This window comes from Malus sylvestris, chromosome 15 (assembly GCF_916048215.2).
Source record: "Malus sylvestris chromosome 15, drMalSylv7.2, whole genome shotgun sequence".
NCBI lineage: Eukaryota > Viridiplantae > Streptophyta > Magnoliopsida > Rosales > Rosaceae > Malus > Malus sylvestris.
This window is the reverse complement of record NC_062274.1, coordinates 45,505,615-45,525,234: the sequence shown is the minus strand read 5'-3', so window position 1 is coordinate 45,525,234 and position 19,620 is coordinate 45,505,615. Positions and strand designations below refer to the sequence as shown.

Sequence of the window (19,620 nt, the reverse complement as noted above, 5' to 3'; positions counted from 1 at the left end):
ATTGTCGCATTTAGCCTCACGGATCTCCGCAATCCCATTTCTTGAACATTAGAATTTTCACTTGTGGAATTTTCTAAATTTCTAGCCATTATATTTTGCTTATACTTTTTATCAAAGAACCTTTGCAAGTAAAAAATTCTAATAATAAGAACGTATGAAAAATATTCAAATGGACTAGAAAATAAAGAAAAAACCTTTTTGTGCGAGAGTCTTCTACGAGTATGGATTTCAACTCTCAATGAAAGCACCAATTTGTGGATGCAAATTTTCTCCTCTTCGATCTTGGACGATTTTACACCTACAAAACAACTAGCACCTTAGGTTAAGGCCAAGAGCCTCACGCGCCCACGATGAATGGGGGGGGCTTTGGCCGAAGAACCTCCGATGCCAAAGTTAGAATTTTAGAGAGAAATAGTGTTTAGAGTATTTGTGATTTTTTGTGAGAGAGTTGGAATGAATTTTTGGTGAGAATATGTGTTTATTTATAGAGTTAGGGTTTGCCCTATTTTTAATAATAGTAGCCAGCCATAGGGTTTTTGTGGGGGTTAATTTCATGTTTAATTTGCCAATTTATTGGCTAATTAAATATGAAAAGAATAAATGGGTGGTTATAAAAATGAATGATTATTTTAATAAGGAAAATGGGAAAGATGAGGATGTGAATAGTGGGGGCCGGTTTTGGGCTATTAATTGGGTGATTTTAGGAGATATGGTAGGTTTATATTATTTAGCTAATTGATTAGCTAAATAATGAAATAGAAAATACTAGGTTTTGGGTAATACCTTATAGAAAGGATTTGATGAGAGAGGTTTTTAATTGTTACCTTTTTTGGGCACTTTTGACTTGATTGAAAGATGATTGCCCACTGCTCGCGCGTAGGAATCCTTGTATGCTTCGAGGGTATTTTTGTCCTCTTTTGTCCAAAAGTCCACGTGTCGCCTAGCGAATATTTTTGGCTCCACAGTTATCACTGTTGTAAAAATCCCCGCCTAGGCACTAGGCAACAAGCCACCGCCCTGATTAATGCCTAGGTGCTTGAAAATTAAGAAATGGCACCTAGACCTACTGCAACGCCCGCCTAGCCCATCCAGACCCGCCTAGACACCTGCCTAGATTGCAATTCACTTAGATAGAAAATAGATAATTTTCCTTTTACTTTTTATTATTTCCAATAAATTGTAAAAGACTTATTGAACACTTAAATAAACACACATTATATGTTTGCTCCCCATGTTTTTATTATGTTCTAATACTTCATAATATATGTGTCATTATATTTTCTTGTTTATGATGAAATTATATATATTTTAAATATAAGCAACCACTTATTTACACAAAATACAATAGATTACTTAAATCCGTCTAGTCTGCCTAGGCACTAGGCCCCAACCCACCGCCAGACTAGTGCCTAGCGTCTTTTAGAACATTGACTGTTATAAATATAGCTTATTGTTTTGTATGGATAATAAGTCAGTCACAATGTAGTAAGAGTAGTTGTCTCAGCAATCCTGTTTCTTTGTTTTTCCGTTAATTAAATATTATTCGTAGTTTGTAATCCCTTTATTCATATGTTTGTTTTGTGTACTCTGATATTCTAATGTGGATAGAAACAAATTTTAAATTTTAAAATTATCCAACGGTGATAAATTGGGTGGTGAACATCACCATCACGGGAGGGTTGTGAGCAAAAATGCCCCAGACTTAACCATGATGTATGCTATCCACACACCTTCAACTTGACGTATGTCTTCTCACATAACTCTAGTTAACTTTTACCATTAATAATATTTTTATGTCATAGCAATTCCAAAATCTAACTTTCCCACTCTCTTGCTCTCCCTCTCTCCTCCCATTTCTCTCTCTCTCTCTCTCTCTCTCTCTCTCTCTCTCTCTCTCTCTCTCTCTCTCTCTCTCCCTCCCTCCCTCCCTCCCTCCCCCCAATCTTCTCTTTGTTATTTGAAAAATATTGCTAATCCAAGTTCCCAAATCATCTAAGGGCCAGTTTGGGATTCTTGTGCTTTAAAAAAGAGAACAGTTTCTGATTTATTTTAAAAATAATCAGCTGCAAAATAAAGTAGTTAAGCATTTGATAAACTATATTTTTAAAAGTGTTGTGGTTATGGAATGCAGTGTAAAAGAGTTTGGCAAAATTTAATGTAAAAGTGATATATATGTATATAATAACAAAAATGTACATGATAGTGTGGGCAACGATGACAATGGTAGCCAGGGCAATGGTTATGATGGTAGTGATGGTGATGGAAATAAAGGGGTGTGGTGATTGGGTTGTAGAGGTAACAATAGTGGTAGGAGCGGCGACAATTGCAATGGTGGAGGTTGTTGTGGCAGCGTTGGCGGCGATGGCGTGATTGTGGTGTGGTGTGGTGTGGTGGTGTTGCCAACAGTGATGATGACAATGGCAATGGTGGTGTAAGAGGTTAGGGTTTGTAGTGGTAGGTGGTTGCGGTTGTGATCATTTTGTTTTCGAAGGATAAAATGTGTCTAGAAAGATAAAAAAATGTCGTTTTTTTAAATTAATGAACGTATTACAGGAATTAAAAATATTTGTTAAAGACTCAACTCTGCTTTTTATTAAAATAATTTTTAAAAGCAACCTACAAGCTGCCGTCTAGAGGATATTGCTTTTAAAATAAGGACTATTTTATTTTTAGAGTAAACTGTCATTTAACCCCCTGAACTATCACGTGAGTTTCAATTTCCCCCCTGAACAATTTTTTCAGCCAATTGACCCCCTAAACTATGTTAAAGTGGCCAATTAACCCCCTACCGTTAAGTATCTTTAACTCCATCCAATTTTCTGTTAGAAAGTGTCATGTGCTTGGCACATGACCACTTTTTTACATTTTATGTCTAAATCTTTACAAAGAAAACATATAAAACAAATATTAAAAAAAAAAAAAACACACAAACCCTAAACTTAATCATTCAAAATAATAGAAAAGGTAAGGCTTTTTATATTAACACCCCATAAAATGTTGAATGCACTCCATATTAAAATTTAATATTAAATGACTTATTTATGTAATGACAATTTTGACCTTAAAAAAAATTATAAATACACCCCAAATCACTTTTAATGTATTATTTATCTTCTCAACTATCAAAACCCTATCATCCTCCATTGTTGAACAAAACTCTAACCAATGAAATTACAAACATGTTGATTGAGAAAAATTGTTTTTGACGAATGAAACACGAAATCGATGTTTTTGAAGCTTCACATGAGGTAAGACTTCACATTTTTCATTGTTTTAGTGATTTCGATGACATCGATAATTATTTAATCTTGCGTTTGCTGCATTATTTAAACTTATATATTCATATTCATATTCATCTTTTAGGGTTCATATTAAAAAATAATGCAGCAAACGCAAGATTAAATAATTATCGATGTCATCGAAATCACTAAAACAATGAAAAATGTGAAGTCTTACTTCATGTGAAGCTTCAGAAACATCGATTTCGTGTTTCATTCGTCAAAAACAATTTTTCTCAATCAACATGTTTGTAGTTTCATTGGTTAGGATTTTGTTCAACAATTGAGGATGAGAGGGTTTTGATAGTTGAGAAGATAAATAATACGCTAAAAGTGATTTGGGGTGTATTTATATTTTTTTTTTAAACCTAATAAGGTCAAAATTATCATTGCATAGTGGAGTAAATAAGTCATTTAATATTAAATTTTAATATGAGGTGCATTCAACATTTTGTGGGGTGTTAATATAAAAAGCCTTACCTTTTCTATTATTTTAAATGATTAAGTTTAGGGTTTGTAAGTTTTTTTTTTTTTTAATATTTGTTTTATATGTTTTCTTTGTAAAGATTTAGACATAAAATGTAAAAAGGTGGTCATGTGTCAAGCACATGACACTTTCTAACCGAAAATTGGATGGAGTTAAAGATACTTAACGGTAGGGGGTTAATTGGCCACTTTAACATAGTTTAGGGGGTCAATTGGCTAAAAAAATAGTTCAGGGGGGAAATTGAAACTCACGTGATAGTTCAGGGGGTTAAATGACAGTTTACTCTTTATTTTTATCAAACATTTTTTTACTGCTTAACTTTAAAATGAAGCATTTTTTGGTAAAAAAAAAAAAAAAACCAAACGGTACCTAAATTGGGGTGAATGCAGAGATGTGAAGGGGTGAATGAATAGATGAGAAGTGACCACACCCCACCCCACCCCACCTCTCCCCACCCACATTATCTAACCTTTGGACAAATCTCACACCCCACTTGATTCGAATCGATCGCGTTTCGTGTAAAAGTTTCATCTAGAAGTTGCGGGGGAGTTTAATTTTCTTATTTTTGTTTGATTTCTACGGCTCTACAGGGTGAAAAGAGAGATCGTGGAGACACATGGGTGGTGCTGGCCGCTGGCGAGGTGAGATGGTCGGGGATGGGTGGGGTTGTTGTTGAGGTGGTCGGCAGCACAGCGGGGTTGCTATTTGTCGGGATTGGGTGGGGACGAAGTTGATGGCTGCAGATCTGCTGTCCCCTTTTACATATCTCATTGTGCCTCGTTACTAATATTTTGATTTATGTCCTCTAACTTAACTAAGAAATAACGTTGTTAAGTTTTTTATTTATTTTTTATTTAAGTAGTGGTGTTCTCCACGAGTTGGACTTTGACACCTGGCCTCTCTTTTTATCAACCATAGCATGTAGTGCTTTGGTTAAATCATTACTAATAAATGATTCACAACTTTTTATGCTTGTAAACACCTACCGTAAGATTGATCCAATGGCTTCTAGGTTAATCTAATCCAATGACTAGTTGATTGTTCATCACTCTTCTTCTTAGGCTGGTATGGTGAACCTCAATTATTTTGTACGGTAGAAATTCCAACCAGTACCCAGCAGAACCCGAATTCACAAAATGGATCTCTACATAAAAATATTATCTGTAGCCTAAGATTCTAGTATAAGGTTTAGGATTTGGAGTTTTGTTTTGCCCAGACACGGCAGCACCCTTGTCGCTGGTCGACTAAAATACAACACCACAACTTCCTACAGAAACTACGGATATGAAAATTATGCCTATTAGCTTCATACTCATTTGCTTCAATGTTTTATTTCTTCTTTTGCTTATTCACCTTGTATCTCACTTTTGGTAAGAACCGAATTCATAATTGTCGTTTGATACACAGCAAAAACAAAAACAAAAGAAGTAGCATCTGAATTCAAAATCATCGAGACTCGGGAGAGAAAAAGAGAAATAATGTAAGATAAAAAAGGTCGTACCCAGTGCACAAGGCTCCCGCTTTACGCAGGGTTTGGGAGAGGTGAATGTCGGCTAGCCTTACCCCCATTTATGGAGAGGTTGCTCCCAAGTCTCGAACCCGAGACCTACCGTTCATGGGCGAAGGCACTTGCCGTCGCACCAAGTGCGACCTCTTAGAAATAATGTAAGATAATGGCGAAATATTATTCGTTTGATCTATAGGAATTTAAAAGCATATATCTATAAGAGTAAACTCTAGTTAATTATAATAAATGACACATATGTCATTTTCATCAAATGTGAAAAAATAGACCACAGTTATCAAATTCTTATGGGCTGGGAACACCAGCTCAGCTAGGGGTAGAATTTTTTACCAAATCATCATACCAACTGAATTATCAACCATATCATACCAAAGTTATGCCAAAAAATTTGTACCATTGGTAATAGTATTCAAAACCATTACTATTGGCATACCGTATCGTACCACTCCTATTGATATTATATCATTTATTTATTCATTTATATATGTAATTATGTATTATTATCATTATACATGCACTTCTATATTTTTTTCTTAGTCATTTATCCAAAACCATCATCTCACCCTCTAACCTCTACTTTCCCAATAAAAAAAATCTAAGCCTTCTCAGTTGCGACTTCATATTTTCACTCATCTTGCCATGGACTTCATCTCTGTTGCTCCTATTCCGGTGACTCTCTCTCATCGCAGTCCATCTCATCTTCTGCTTCATCAAATTGGGTTGTCTTTCTTCCTAGCTTCGTATATCAATTTAATTTTTATACAATTTTAAAGAATGTAGATATGGAATTTAAGAATTTTTGTACTATTTTTTTAGGGATGCTGAGTTCTTTCAGCAATTCTTCCATCTATTTACTTCTTTTTCTTGAATAAATCTCTATAAAATTCTCATAATTAATTAAAAAAAGTTTTAAAGACCCAAAGAGAGTGGCCAAAACACGTTTGGGCCTTGGATTGGGTTGGAAAAAAAAACCAAATTTTGGCCCAAAACAAAGTGGTAATTACCATTACCATACCATGTCAACCGAACTATTTGGCATGCCAAAATTCGGTATACCGAAAGTTTGGCACGGTAATAGTAATAGATTTTGCCATACCAAAAGTTTGGTATGGTAATTGGTACATGAATATTGGTACGGTAATCGTACGAATACCACCCCTAAGCTCAACTAGTTATCGGAACCCCGAAAAAATTCTCCAGCCCAACAATCGTGAATCCATCAAGACCCAGATTCTCATTCCTCATCACATTATACATTTTCAATAACTCATGTGAAGACCCTTATGAGTGTAACACCATATCATAGAATTCTAAGACCAAGTCTCTCTCAGTCATATTATCAAACACCTTCTGCACTCTCAATCAACCCATCTCCCTTATCAAAAATCAATCGCATTTCCCTTCCTCTTTCTTTCCATTTCCGCTTTAACCGAATTTGATTTGTCGCCGTCTTCGTTTCACTCTCATTAACTCCGCCTATCAGGGTTTGAGAAGAAAAATATGAGTTTCACAGATGGCATCCAAACGGATCTTCGTTTTCTCTCTCAGTAACTCGGCCTATTGTCGTCTTTGTTGCGTCGCATGGGTTTTGGTTATGGATTTTGATTTGTGGGTTTTGGTTAGGGATTTTGATATGTGGGTGTTGATCTATGGATTTTGATCTGAAGGAACTCAAAAAGCTGCAGAAGGATCCTTCTATGTTGGATTTTGTTTTTAATTTTTAAATGTCAAATAAAAACTTAACGGTGTTATTTCTCAGTTAAGTTAAAAGATAGGTGTCAAAATATTAGTAAACAAGACACAAAGAAGACATGTAAAAAGGGACAGCGAATCTGCAGCCGAAGTTGATGACTGTTGGGTTTCTATTCATTTTTGTTTTAATTTTGGCTTTTTTATTAGCATCCCAAATAATGTTAAATACACCATAATTTAAAGAACTTATAAGCCCTAACACCACCTCTAAAGGAGATGCAAAAAATACCACATAAACATATAACTGTAACAAATGACGTACCATTTATTCCAACCGAGATGTCAAAAATGACATAGAAAATAAGACTAAGCTGACATGGACGAAGAGATGTCAAATTTGAAGCTGCCTTCAAATTTGATTTTGCTATTTCTAAAGGCATTTTAGTTGCCTTATCTTAAATGCTAGCATATTTAAGTATTATTTTATTATTTTTAAACTAACAACCACCTAACTTTTATTATTTTTGTTTAAAAAATAAAAATAAATGAAGCAATGAATTTTGGCATACCGGGTGAAAGAAAAATATTGACAATGTGTCAAATTGCCAAATCAGCCATCAAATTCAAATTTAATGTTTTGAATTTGATGTCTCGTTCGGAGATGCTTGTGCATTGACAATTTCGACCTAATTACATGCTTCAAAACGAGCACAACCAGAAAATGGAAGACATCGTCGGCCACCAATGGTTAACACAACCCTATCTGGATGGGAATGAACAAAGCTTCTCATTTAGGGGTTAAGGTGACTTGGCCATCTTGTATGACATTGAACCTCGTAGGTGTTTGTCATAGCAATAGAAGCAAAGGCAAGTAGGATGGTGAAACGATGCATTATGTGGGTAAAGCTCATATGGATCAGGCTTGTTTTTAGCATAATGTCCATAAAAGTATGGAAGTGATGGTTGTTGTTATTGCCTGGGAAAGGGATGAGGAGCCCCACCATGCTTACAAAATCCAAAAGGATCGCCATTTCTAGGATAATTGTTTGAATTATGCACCGAACAATGTGGATTATATGTATAAAATGTGGAGTTTATGTTGAGGGTGTGCGTTGTGAGGATATTTTGGGAAGTATGCGGGGTGCATTCAGATAAATTTTAATTGGAAAAGCAAATGTGCGATGTATTTAACAGTATGTGGCGTGTTAATAAAACAATCATTTTGTTTTTAGTGTTTTAATTTACTTTTAAGAAATAAAAAACAGTATTTAATCATAAAGTAACTACGGTTATGTGATAAAAGAAGCGGGAATTAAATTCGGTAGGAAATGTGTCCCTTTTTTCTCAAGCACATCTCACCCCTTTGTTCTCACCCATTAATGAAAAATTAAAGAAAAGACTGGAGCAAAAGCATAAAATTAAGAAGAAACGGGAAAATAAACAACAGGAAGATCTGCCCGTTAACTGTTAAGTAATGCTGTTTTTAAACCAAGATGCAAATATACAAAAGTAAGATCGAGTTAAGAAGATTGTTGTAAATATTATGTGGATGGGCCACATGAATAGTTTGTTACTATTTATGCACAGTATTTTCACTATTTATTTGTGGAAAATTTGTAAAGTGAATAGTGCTTTCTTTTGTTTATATCAAGGAAGAAGATGAGATGAAGAGAGGTTCACGGGAGAGAAGAAGGAAAATGAAGAAAGGAAGAGAGAGAGAGAGGAAAGAAGAGGAAGAGAGGAGGAAGAGGAAGATGAGGGGGAGATAATAAATATAGTTATCTTTGTACTCCTATTATTTCAAATTATAATGAAAGCACCACTACTGCCCCGAAGACGTACTCCAATTACACTGACTGTAGAGGAACCTCGTAAATTTTGTGTCTTGTTTCATTTATTCCACTGCACCCACCGTCGATTTTACAACACGTTATCAGCACAAAAAGCTCTCATGTCAGTGGAAAGCACAACGCCATAAATCCTATTCACCTCCTTCAGCTGGAATCTCACAGACAAGAAAATCTTTTCATTTCATCTTCAAATCTCAGTACAATTGATTTTCTTGAACCAACTATATATATTGTTGTATGACTGTATATCATCCTTTGCAGAAGCAAAAAGTACAGACTCAAAATTCGTAGAGAATTTGACAGCCATGTAAACAGCCTCGGAACTCCAACTTGCGGACCTCGGATTGAAATACTTTCTTCTTGAAAGTTGTTCGTCTGCTCAGTATCTACAACATATCAAAATTTCAGAAAACTTTAACGGTGGGATCGTCGCAGATGTTTGAAATACCAAACCAGTTTCCAATTTCCGTAGAAAACTGGACAGCCACCTTATGAGTACCACAACTCCATTTCTGTACTCAGATCGAAATTGTTTCTTCACAAAAGTTGTTCGATATCCTCTTATCCATATCATACTAAAATTTGAGCTAAATCTAACGGATTGATCTTTTCATAAGTTGCAGACACTCTTAACTCCAAAACTTATGGGAACCGTTTCGACTTTTTCGAAACTCACCGGAGGAGGAACACCAATTGGAACCTATTGTTACTATTATTTCCTGAGTAACCAAAATGACTTCAGAACTGTGAAATAAAAATAAAAATAAAAGGAATCAAACAAAATAAATGGCAGACCAAGAAAAAGAAAGAAGCAAAAGATGAGGACTTAATCATTGCATTTTTTGTTTTGGCATATTTATGTGCATGGTGTTGGTTTAAAGCTCATGTCACAAGTTCTATTTATTTAAAGCAATTTATTTACAGTGGGTAGAATTATTACCCTTTGCTTTAAAGCTTTGATATTTATGTGAATAGTGCTGAATCAAAGCCCTTGTCACAAGATTTATTTACTTTACATCAATTTCTTTACCATGGATGGTTATACAGCATATTGCTTTAAGTTTTGAAGGTGCTGAATTAAAACCCTTATCACAAGATTTATTTACTTAAATGCAATTTATTCATTATGGCTGGAATTACCGCCTATTGCTTTAATTTAGTTATTGTACTTATCTTTTGTTACAATGAGTATATATAGGACCTGAAGTTCCTTGGTCATATCAGAACCTGCAGTGTCTTGATCCTCATCATATAAAAATGATTGGACCTGAAGTTCCATCATGCAAAAGGATCAGGCATGAAGTCCTTTGATCTTGAAGACCAGGACATGAAATTCCTTAATGAGTATCGTAAGTTTGAAGTGTCACAGTGCCTCAACTTAATTGTAATAAAGGACATAAGAGTCTCAATTCACAGACTATTAAACAAAGACCAGAAGTTGCTCATGTCCATACTCAAAGTGGTTTAGCAGAAGCATTTATTAAGTGGGTAAAATTGATTACCTACGCTCTACTCATGAAAACGAAATTGCCAGTTTTCTACATGGGGATATGTTTACCACGTGGTTTGCAGACTGTCATTTTAATAAGACAATTTTCCTGCTGTTAGGAGGAGAAAATAATATCGTTCCAGAAGAACAATGAGAAAATATCATTCCAGAAGAATGATGAGAAAAGACCGTTCCAGAAGAACGAAAAAAAAATTGTCTTATTTTGATTCACGAAGCTATCAACATGAAAATGAAGTAAGAATAATTGAATGATGCAACGAAAGTGATGAAATCATATATACTTACTGGAAATGTGCCTACAAGAATTGATGTCCCTGTTGGACAAAATAATGAGATAGTAAATGATTTATCTGTTGCACGTCTGAAGCGTGGCAGATTTTTAGACTCAAAAGGTTCAGTTATTCGAAAGAAGAATAATATGGCACTACTGAACTATTGCATTCCCGAAGCATAATTGTTGCATGCCAGAAGCATGACAGTCGCCGCATGGATACACGTCCCAGATAGGATAATCCACGGATATGGGAATATTGATGTCTCATGCATGTAGCATGATAGACGTATAGGTTCCAATGACTCAACTCCCCGGAAGTGAAGATTAAAATCCAAGCTCTATAACGCTCAAGCGGAGGTTATGATCCACATTCTCTAAATTATGACTATCCTGGAAGAGATAGTGTAATGCCCTTGAAGAGGCAATGGATATCCAAAGAAATGAAAAGCTTTTATGCATGCGCATGCACATGAGAATATGAGATCACGAATTGATGATAACCAATGGTAATTTTGGTTTTTACAAGTAGCTACTAAATTCATCAATGAGCTGTGTTAATATTAAGTCACGTTCTTTTGTTCGTCGACAAAAGGAAAATTATTGGCCAAAAATGGAGAAAGGCAATTCCATTACAATTTTGTAAGAACGTGGAAAAATGGACCTATATATTTGAATACAATAAAATTACCAAAAGATGTTGAACCAAAGAGGTTACATACGGGCATTTGTAATACAGTGTAATACACTCACATGATATGACACAAGGTTACTAATTGAAACCTGAAATTATACTCTTGTAAACGAGTTCATATAAATGGAGAATTATATACGAAGGGTTGTGAGTCGCCCACATTATATCTACAAAAGTAAATCCTTTAAGTATACATGGGAGCAAATTGCCCTGTATAAATTTCAAAGGAAAATGTGTCATGAAGTGTAGAAAATCCCTGAAATATTCAAATTGCTTGAAGTAAGCCCCTGAAGGGTAAAGCATAAAATATGTACTCAATATCAATGGATGGTATAAATTGCCTTAGTGAGTACTATCATTATGATATTGTTGCAACATACTAAAATCTCTTGTAAGAGTTAATGGCATTAAATTAGAACTCCTAAAGAGTTAATGATATTAAATTGAGACTCCTGAAAAGTCAAGAAAGATTATAAAGTGTTGAGAGAATTATTGTCTCGAGTTGCAGATCGAACAATCTACCAACACGAATCTTATCCATGATGTTTATGATATTAAAAGAACCATATGGATTGAAGATTATGAGTTGAATACTCAAATGATGTAGACACTAAGAATAATCATTTATCTTCGTGAGGGTAAAGATAAATTAATATTTGGTCTAGAAGTACCACATCTTAGTGAAGTATATGCTTTATTGTATTTGGCACAATACATTGAATGAAATAAAGCTTATCTAGTAATATCTCCAAGAAATTACAAATATGTACATACACATGAGTTAAAACAAACAAACAGGATGAAGCCTTCACAAATGTTGCTCATGTGAAGCCTAAGTACTCGGAAGTACCCCAGAAGGGGGAGGCACTGGAGATTGATCATGTGGCACCCCAGTACTTAGCAAAACACCAGAAGGGAAAGACATCAATTGCTTTTGGAATCTAACAACAAACCTCTGGTGATCACTTTAAATCCGACTTTCGGATTCCTGCAGTTGGTCGAGCTTTCTTTTCATGCTCGTAGAGTAATTATTTGCAAGCACGTGTAACACTCTATTCTCATGCTTGAGCCCTCTGATCTCGTGTTTAAGACTTGCCACCTCCGCCATCAATGATTCAACTTGGTGAGTTTGAGCAAGTAGGCGTTGACCCATATTGGAAACAGAGCCAGCACACTGAACATTGAGAGCCAAGGAGTCTTGAACAGCCAATTAATCAGACCGTTTTGAAAGGATACTGTTATCCTTTGGAGTGAGAAGATTCCTAGCTACCACAGTAGCGGTTATGTTATTCTTCATCACAGAGTCCCAAACTGTAAGAGGACCATTAGAAGATAAGAAGGACGGGCGCCATATATTATCCTGACCCTGCTCGTCTGTATCACTCCTAAGACTCAAATCTAAGCAATGTTAGATGGGCAAGTCATTTTCAAAAATGATGAAGAAAAAAAAAAGGAAGTCAAATAAAATTTCAGAATGCAAGATGAGGGAAATTTCTACAGGCAACAACTTTCTGAGCATACTCTTGAACACAATTGATGTCTTTATAAAAGAAGAGGCAACAGAGCCACTCATTCAAAGATCGAAGAGGCACCGCTCTCCGAATTTCAAAAGCTAGATTTTCCTGAATAAAGTTCGTTGGCATTTTTCAGACGCAATCTCAGCTTTTTCGGATATCGTGTGCAACTTTGTCAAAGATCTCTGACAAAGTTGAAAAAGCGTAAATCTTACTGTTCTATTTACACCACAGTTGCTGACAAGAGTAAAAGCACAGCACCACCACTTGCTATTGGGAAATCTCTATATATGTCGACCTCTGTTCTCCATAACAAGGCAGACCTGCAACTCTGCAAGAATACCTAACTCTTCCTCATCTCCGAGAATGCATCTTTAACAAAGCATCTCGAAATACTCAGTTTTCTTCCTATCCGAGAATACCTCTTCAAACAAGTCACACCAGAGCAAGATTATCTCATATCTTCAGGGTACGAAAGCAAGAGTATCTCATATCATGCAATCTCCTTGTCCTTTCCTTTGTCCTTATTCTTACCTGCAAAGACAAGGATAAAGAAAACAATATGTCGGAACCTCCACTCAAACTCCTGGTAAGAAACCGACTGCCTGGAACTTTTCCTGATTGCTTACCTAATATTGCTCTCGAGTAGCCATCTTCAACTGTTGTTGGAACTGGGTCTCCAGTCACCAAGAAGTGATGAACCATCCAAATGCAAGGGTTGCATTCCACTCCTGCATCAGAAGGCAAATACTGTAGGAGAAGATGTCACACATGCATGGGAGAAAACCAAGGAAAATACTACTTAAGCAAGGGGAACAAGTAAGGAAAGTGAAAATGATACATTGGAGTATGTGGAGACAAGCACAACAAACACGTGCTGATTCATCCCCGACAAAGCCGAATATCACTTGCCACGTGAAGCTCTTCATGGTACAATTTCATTCAAGATCAAGCTTCGAAGGTCCTTGAAGAAATCACAAGTCCGATTCAAGATCAAGTGTCCACCACCCTTGAATCAAATTCCGCTCCAGATAAAAGAAGTAAATTCAGACATTTGGAGCAGGTCTAGCAGAAGGCTCTCCAGCCCAGTTCAAGAACAAGCCTGTGGAAAGTTAACAACATGTAAAGCACCTCTTTTGGCAACTCTACTCGCTAAGGGACTGAAGCATAATGATCAATGATTAGTCTAAAGAAGTTGAAATCAGGGGGAGATACTCATCAGGGGGAGCATCCAAAAACAGATCAAGATTTTAAAGAGTTAATCAAAGATTTGTGGCCATCCAAGGGGGAGTGTTGTAAATATTATGTGGATGGCCCACATGAATAGTTTGTTACTATTTATGCACAGTATTTTCTCTATTCATTTGTGGAAAATTTGTAAAGTGAATAGTGCTTTCTTTTGTTTATATAAAGGAAGAAGATGAGATGAAGAGAGGTTCACGGGAGAGAACAAGGAAAATGAAGAAAGGAAGAGAGAGAGAGAGGAAAGAAGAGGAAGAGATGAGGAAGAGGAAGATGAGGGGGAGATAATAAAGAGAGTTATCTTTGTACTCCTATTATTTCAAATTATAATGAAAGCATCACTGTTGTCCCGAGGACGTACTCCAGTTACACTGACTGTAGAGGAACCTCGTAAATTTTGTGTCTTGTTTCATTTATTCCACTGCACCCACCATCGATTTTACAACAAAGATTAAATTATTCAAACAAATGCATATATACTAAACAGAGAAACAGAAAATAAGACTCGCAAAAAAAAAAAAAAAACATAAGCCATGATCTCTTCTTCAAGGCTCGATGATCAGCACCGCAACTGGATGGTGCCCAAATCTACGCTTCTTTTGAATAGACGCAGTCAATAATCATCGCCTTCTTTATCTTTCTGGTGGCAAAACGCAACAATATTCATCGTCCTCTGAGGAAACTCTACGTGCTTAAATAAGTAACACACTACAAAATAAGATATCACTGACGGTATAAAACCGACAAGAAACAGCACTTACTGTCGGATTTTTGGTAAAAATCCGACATTAAATCATGCAATGTCGCATAGAGAAACTGACACCAATGCTACCGTCATAAAAAGGTATTGACGTCGCTTAATCCCCTTAATCCGCCACCAAGAAGCAAAGTAATATCAAATTAAAAAGAACAACGGCGTCGCTTAAAAGTTACATCGATTCTTACATCGCTTATAAGCGACATGAAAATCTGATATGATGGCGGACCAAACCGACATTAAGTAACAAATAAACAATTAAAATAACACACTTACTGTTGGTTCAAGCCGACATTACATAACATATAGATACATAAAATAATTATTATGTTGTCGCCCATAAGCGACACCAAATATATTAATAATAAAAAAAAATCTTTTTCCGTTTTCCGTTTTCATCGATGTGCACTTCTGGAGGAGCCAGGGCAGGGGATTCGACAAAATGCAAGTTAGGGTCCCTGCAACAAGAAGCGCTTTCAGTAACTTAAACTGCACTTCCAAAAGTCACAAGAAAATTACACCTATTCACGACCTAAAAGATTTTACCCTGCAAGCTTTCTGGCAAGGTACAAGAAAGGCTTCTCGAAGTTATAATTGCTCTTAGCTGATATCTCATAGTATTGAAGATTCTTCTTCCTGCGGAAAGTAACGTGCTTTGCCTTGACCTGCCTGTTCTTGAGATCAACCTTGTTTCCACAAAGAACAATCAGTATGTTTTCACATGAGAACCCAAATAGTCAAATACCAAAACCCAAAACCTCATTGAGAGAAATACATGCGATAACAAATAAAGAAAACTTTGCAAGCACACCTGCAAAGATCCCTATGCCATGTGGGAACATTCTTGTATGTCAACCGAGCAGTAACATCAAACATGATAATAGCACATTGCCCATGGATACTGCACAACAACGTAATTTAAAATCAAAGTAAGAAAATATCACATTTTGGGGGAGAAATGAAAGCACGGATGCAATAACAAACCAAATCTTGAGTAACAATTAACGCTGACAAGAATTTAGAAAGCAGAATACTTGTGCTCTAAACACAGCCAAAAAAGACAGGTGCAAACAAGTTTGATAACAATCTTCAGCCAGAAATTTAAGACTGAAATTGGGGGAGAAATGAAAGCACGGATGAAATGGGAAAGAGAGGGGTTTAAATATGGGTACTTAGTTGGCGTCGGTTTAAACCAACATGGATTTACTGACGTCGAATTAAATGTACATGGCGTTGGTTTTAATCGACGCCAACCTACCACACTTTACTGATATTCACATCACTTTTTGATACTCTTTATTAAAAATACGGCGTCGGTTTAAATTAATGTTGGTGTCGGTCTAAACCGACACTAACTTCTGACACACTTTTTCAAGTTCACATAACGTCGGTTTAATGAATTATAACGTCAGTTAAAACCGACACTAAGTTTAACCCAAAAAACAAGCGGGAAATTTCGGTTTAAACCCGCCTAATGTTTTCATCCATTTCCCGCCCGATGTTTTCATTGAGCTTCTCATTTGTCCATCAAAAAGTTCATCGAAAAGTCAATTATAAGTGTTGCAGCTGCACGCCATGCATGGCTGATCAAATTTGTAAACACCATCTCTTGTACAGTTGTACCACATTCCTTTCCCTCAATCTTCATTTGAATAACAATATAATCCATTTCCCGCCTAATATTTAACCCAAAGAAAAAAAATAACCAGCTTTTTTTTTTTTGTGTGTTATCTCTTATAACATTTTAAGATTTTAATAAATAAAATTTAACTTGAATAAAATACGTAATAAAAAACATAAATATAATTTTATTATAAAAGATCATCACATACTAATTGAAACATAGTCTAATTAACACTTAAAATATATAAAATAATTAATATATTTATTCCAAATCATCAAAACGATAAGATTTACTAACACTTAGAGTTTATTTATACTTTCATTAAGTATAACATAAGATTCACTAGTGTAAATATTTTAAATTGAAGATTGAATTCATTCATTGTATTCATATAGAGTCAAGGAGTGTAGCTGTAAAAAATCATCAAAATCGAAGTTAAAATAACCGTTAAATCGTGATTTTTGGTTTATAACCGTCGAAAAGTTTTATCCCGTTACTTGATCTCTGAATGTTTATTTTTTGCGATTTTTTACGTATGCGATCTCGAAGCATATACAAACAATTTTGATGGTTGGATCGTTGAAATTAGTTTCATAGAATGCGTATCCCATCAAAACGATAGATTGACTAACACTTAAGAATTTATTTATACTTTCATTAAGTATAACATAAGATTTTATGGTATCCACTAGTGTAAATATTTTAAATTGAAGATCGAATTTATTCATTGTATTCATATAGGGTCAAGGAGTGTAGCTATAAAAAATAATCAAAATCGGAGTTAAAATAACCGTTAAATCGTGATTTTTTGTTTTATAACCGTCGAAAAGTTTTGTCCCGTTACTTGATCTTTGAATGTTTGTTTTTTTGTAATTTTTGGCGTATGCGATCTCGAAGCATATACAAACATGTTTGACGGTTGGATCGTTGAAACTAGTTTCGTAGAATGCGTATCCCATCAAAACAATAGCTTCACTAACACTTAAGAGTTTATTCATACTTTCATTAAGTATAACATAAGATTTGTGGTATCCACTAGTGTAATGGACTAGTAGTGTATGGATGTTTGTTTATTAGGCTTTTATTTTCGAGTGTAGATGTAGTACTTAAACGACAAATGTGTTTTAATGTTTGAAGTAATATTTATGTGGCAATGTATGGTATGTGCAAATTTAAGAAAAAAAATATATATATTTTTAATGTGTCATAATGGGTTGGGTCACTTTACCCGCTGTTAAGGACCCGTTAAGATAACGGGCGTGACACAACACAACCCGTTAAGATAACAGATGTTACACAAAAACGACACAAACAAGACAGACAAGACCCGTTTGCCAGGCCTAGTCATATCCATGTCCAGCTATGTGCAACCTAGCTTGAAGCACTCTTCATGTATGGCAAATGCTTCTGCAACACTACCAGTTTGCTTCCTGACATGGGATGGATCACATGGTAGAAAATAGGCAAAACCATGTGTCCATGATCAGTTTTTCTACGTTTCATGATCTTTGTAAGTTCATCCAAGCACCATCTTGAGGAAGCACATAGTCCTTGGAAAAGACAATTATTGATACTCATGACTCTTGCATTGCTTTCTCAAGCTCTGCCGCGATACTTGATCCTCTTTCGATTTCGTCATCATCTTTTAAAGTGTGGATTCCTGCAAAATCCAAAGCCCTGTAAAGGTGATCAGTAAAGCCCTTGTGTGTATCTTCGCCTCTAAAACTCAAGAATGGATGATAGCTACACCGGTCAGAGGATGAACAAGCTCCCCGAGAATTAGCAGCTATTGAGGAAATTGTATTCTCTTGCAATGAATGGATGAAAATCTTGTACTTTTTGGTTTGTTACTAATAGGCATGCAAGACACAATATGTATATATACGTGTGTGTGAAAACGGAGAAAATTGTCATGAAAGAATGATCAAAGTCAATATCCATATTGTTTCAGCAACACCAAACACAAAAATCCAGATTGCGATGGGAGACTTATAATGCAAGAAGAAGCTTCCTCTGAATGTCAACATGTCTAAACCTGGGAAGACTTATTGTTGACCCTAGAAATTACATTACTAAGTAGTGCGCAGGCTGAGTAACTACTGAGCTAACTACGTTCTTCTATTGATGCGGCATACCAATTCGCAATTGAGCTTGGTCAGGTGAATGAGATGAATATGGTGATGCGGTGTTGAAATGAGTTGCTGACTTCTGCACTACGCGACTTTGGCCTAGAAACGAACACTCTCAGCCTATGGTACTGGAACCTGAAGATAAGGTTATGCCTCCAGCTACAAAGTTCAATCTTTTACACTAAGTTCAGCTACTTCAACTATATTTGTGAAAATATAGATGCACCGAACAAGAATCAAGCTATAAGGGCAAAGATACTCAAATGAGTGTCATTACAATAAAGGTGGTTCAATCGTCTTCATGTCGAACTTTGAAATATACCTATGAGTAACTGATCATAGAACACCTCACTTTGCTGGGAAAGCTGATGAAGTGATCTTTTTGGATGAAAGAATCGAAGACTTATCACTGGCTGAGACTTGGATGGATAATCAACCAAACTAGAAGTAGTGTTGTTAAACCAAACTAAAGTTACTCCTAGATCAATTAATTCTACGACACTTATGATGTTAATCCAAATTGAATGTGTTGCTGGTTGCCAACATAGGGATGTTAACCCAACCGAATGCATGTTGGGTTAGTGAAGTTAGTATTTTTTAAAGGTATGAGAATGTTTTGCGTAGAGTGAGGGTTTTGCCTACATCATTGGGTTGTTTGTTGAGTTGAAGGTTCTTTCTACGTTGCAAAACCACTTCTATGTATAGGGGTTAGTTTCATGACAACCAAGTCTGCTGAAGTAGAGTCTTACTAGGAATGTGACTCCTCGACAATGCACTTGGATATCGTTGACCCTTATCTTATGAAAATCCCTTTCACGCCGAGACTCTATCTCCATCCAATCTCAGCCTCTTCAAAACTGGACTAGGACTCTGAACCTAGTCCCCTTGGAGTGCTAAATTCATTTCTTATCTGATTAAGGGCTAGTTTGGTATTGCTATGCTTTGAAAAAAAACTGCTTCTGTTGTGCTCTGAGAATAAGCAACTGTGAAATAAAGCAGCAGAGTGTTTGGTAAACATTTTTGTAAAAGTGCTTATGGAAAAAAAAG

The 19,620-nt window shown here is 35.8% G+C and overlaps 1 long non-coding RNA gene across 1 annotated transcript; it reads right to left on the bottom strand.

Moving 5' to 3' along the window:
- Nucleotides 1-15,096: 15,096 nt before the first annotated feature.
- On the bottom strand, nt 15,097-15,722 carry LOC126603943 (uncharacterized). The gene is made up of 3 exons (XR_007616432.1): nt 15,632-15,722; nt 15,367-15,506; nt 15,097-15,278 (listed from the first exon to the last, which is right to left on the bottom strand). It is a non-coding gene; the product is annotated as an uncharacterized LOC126603943 (long non-coding RNA).
- Nucleotides 15,723-19,620: the final 3,898 nt, after the last annotated feature.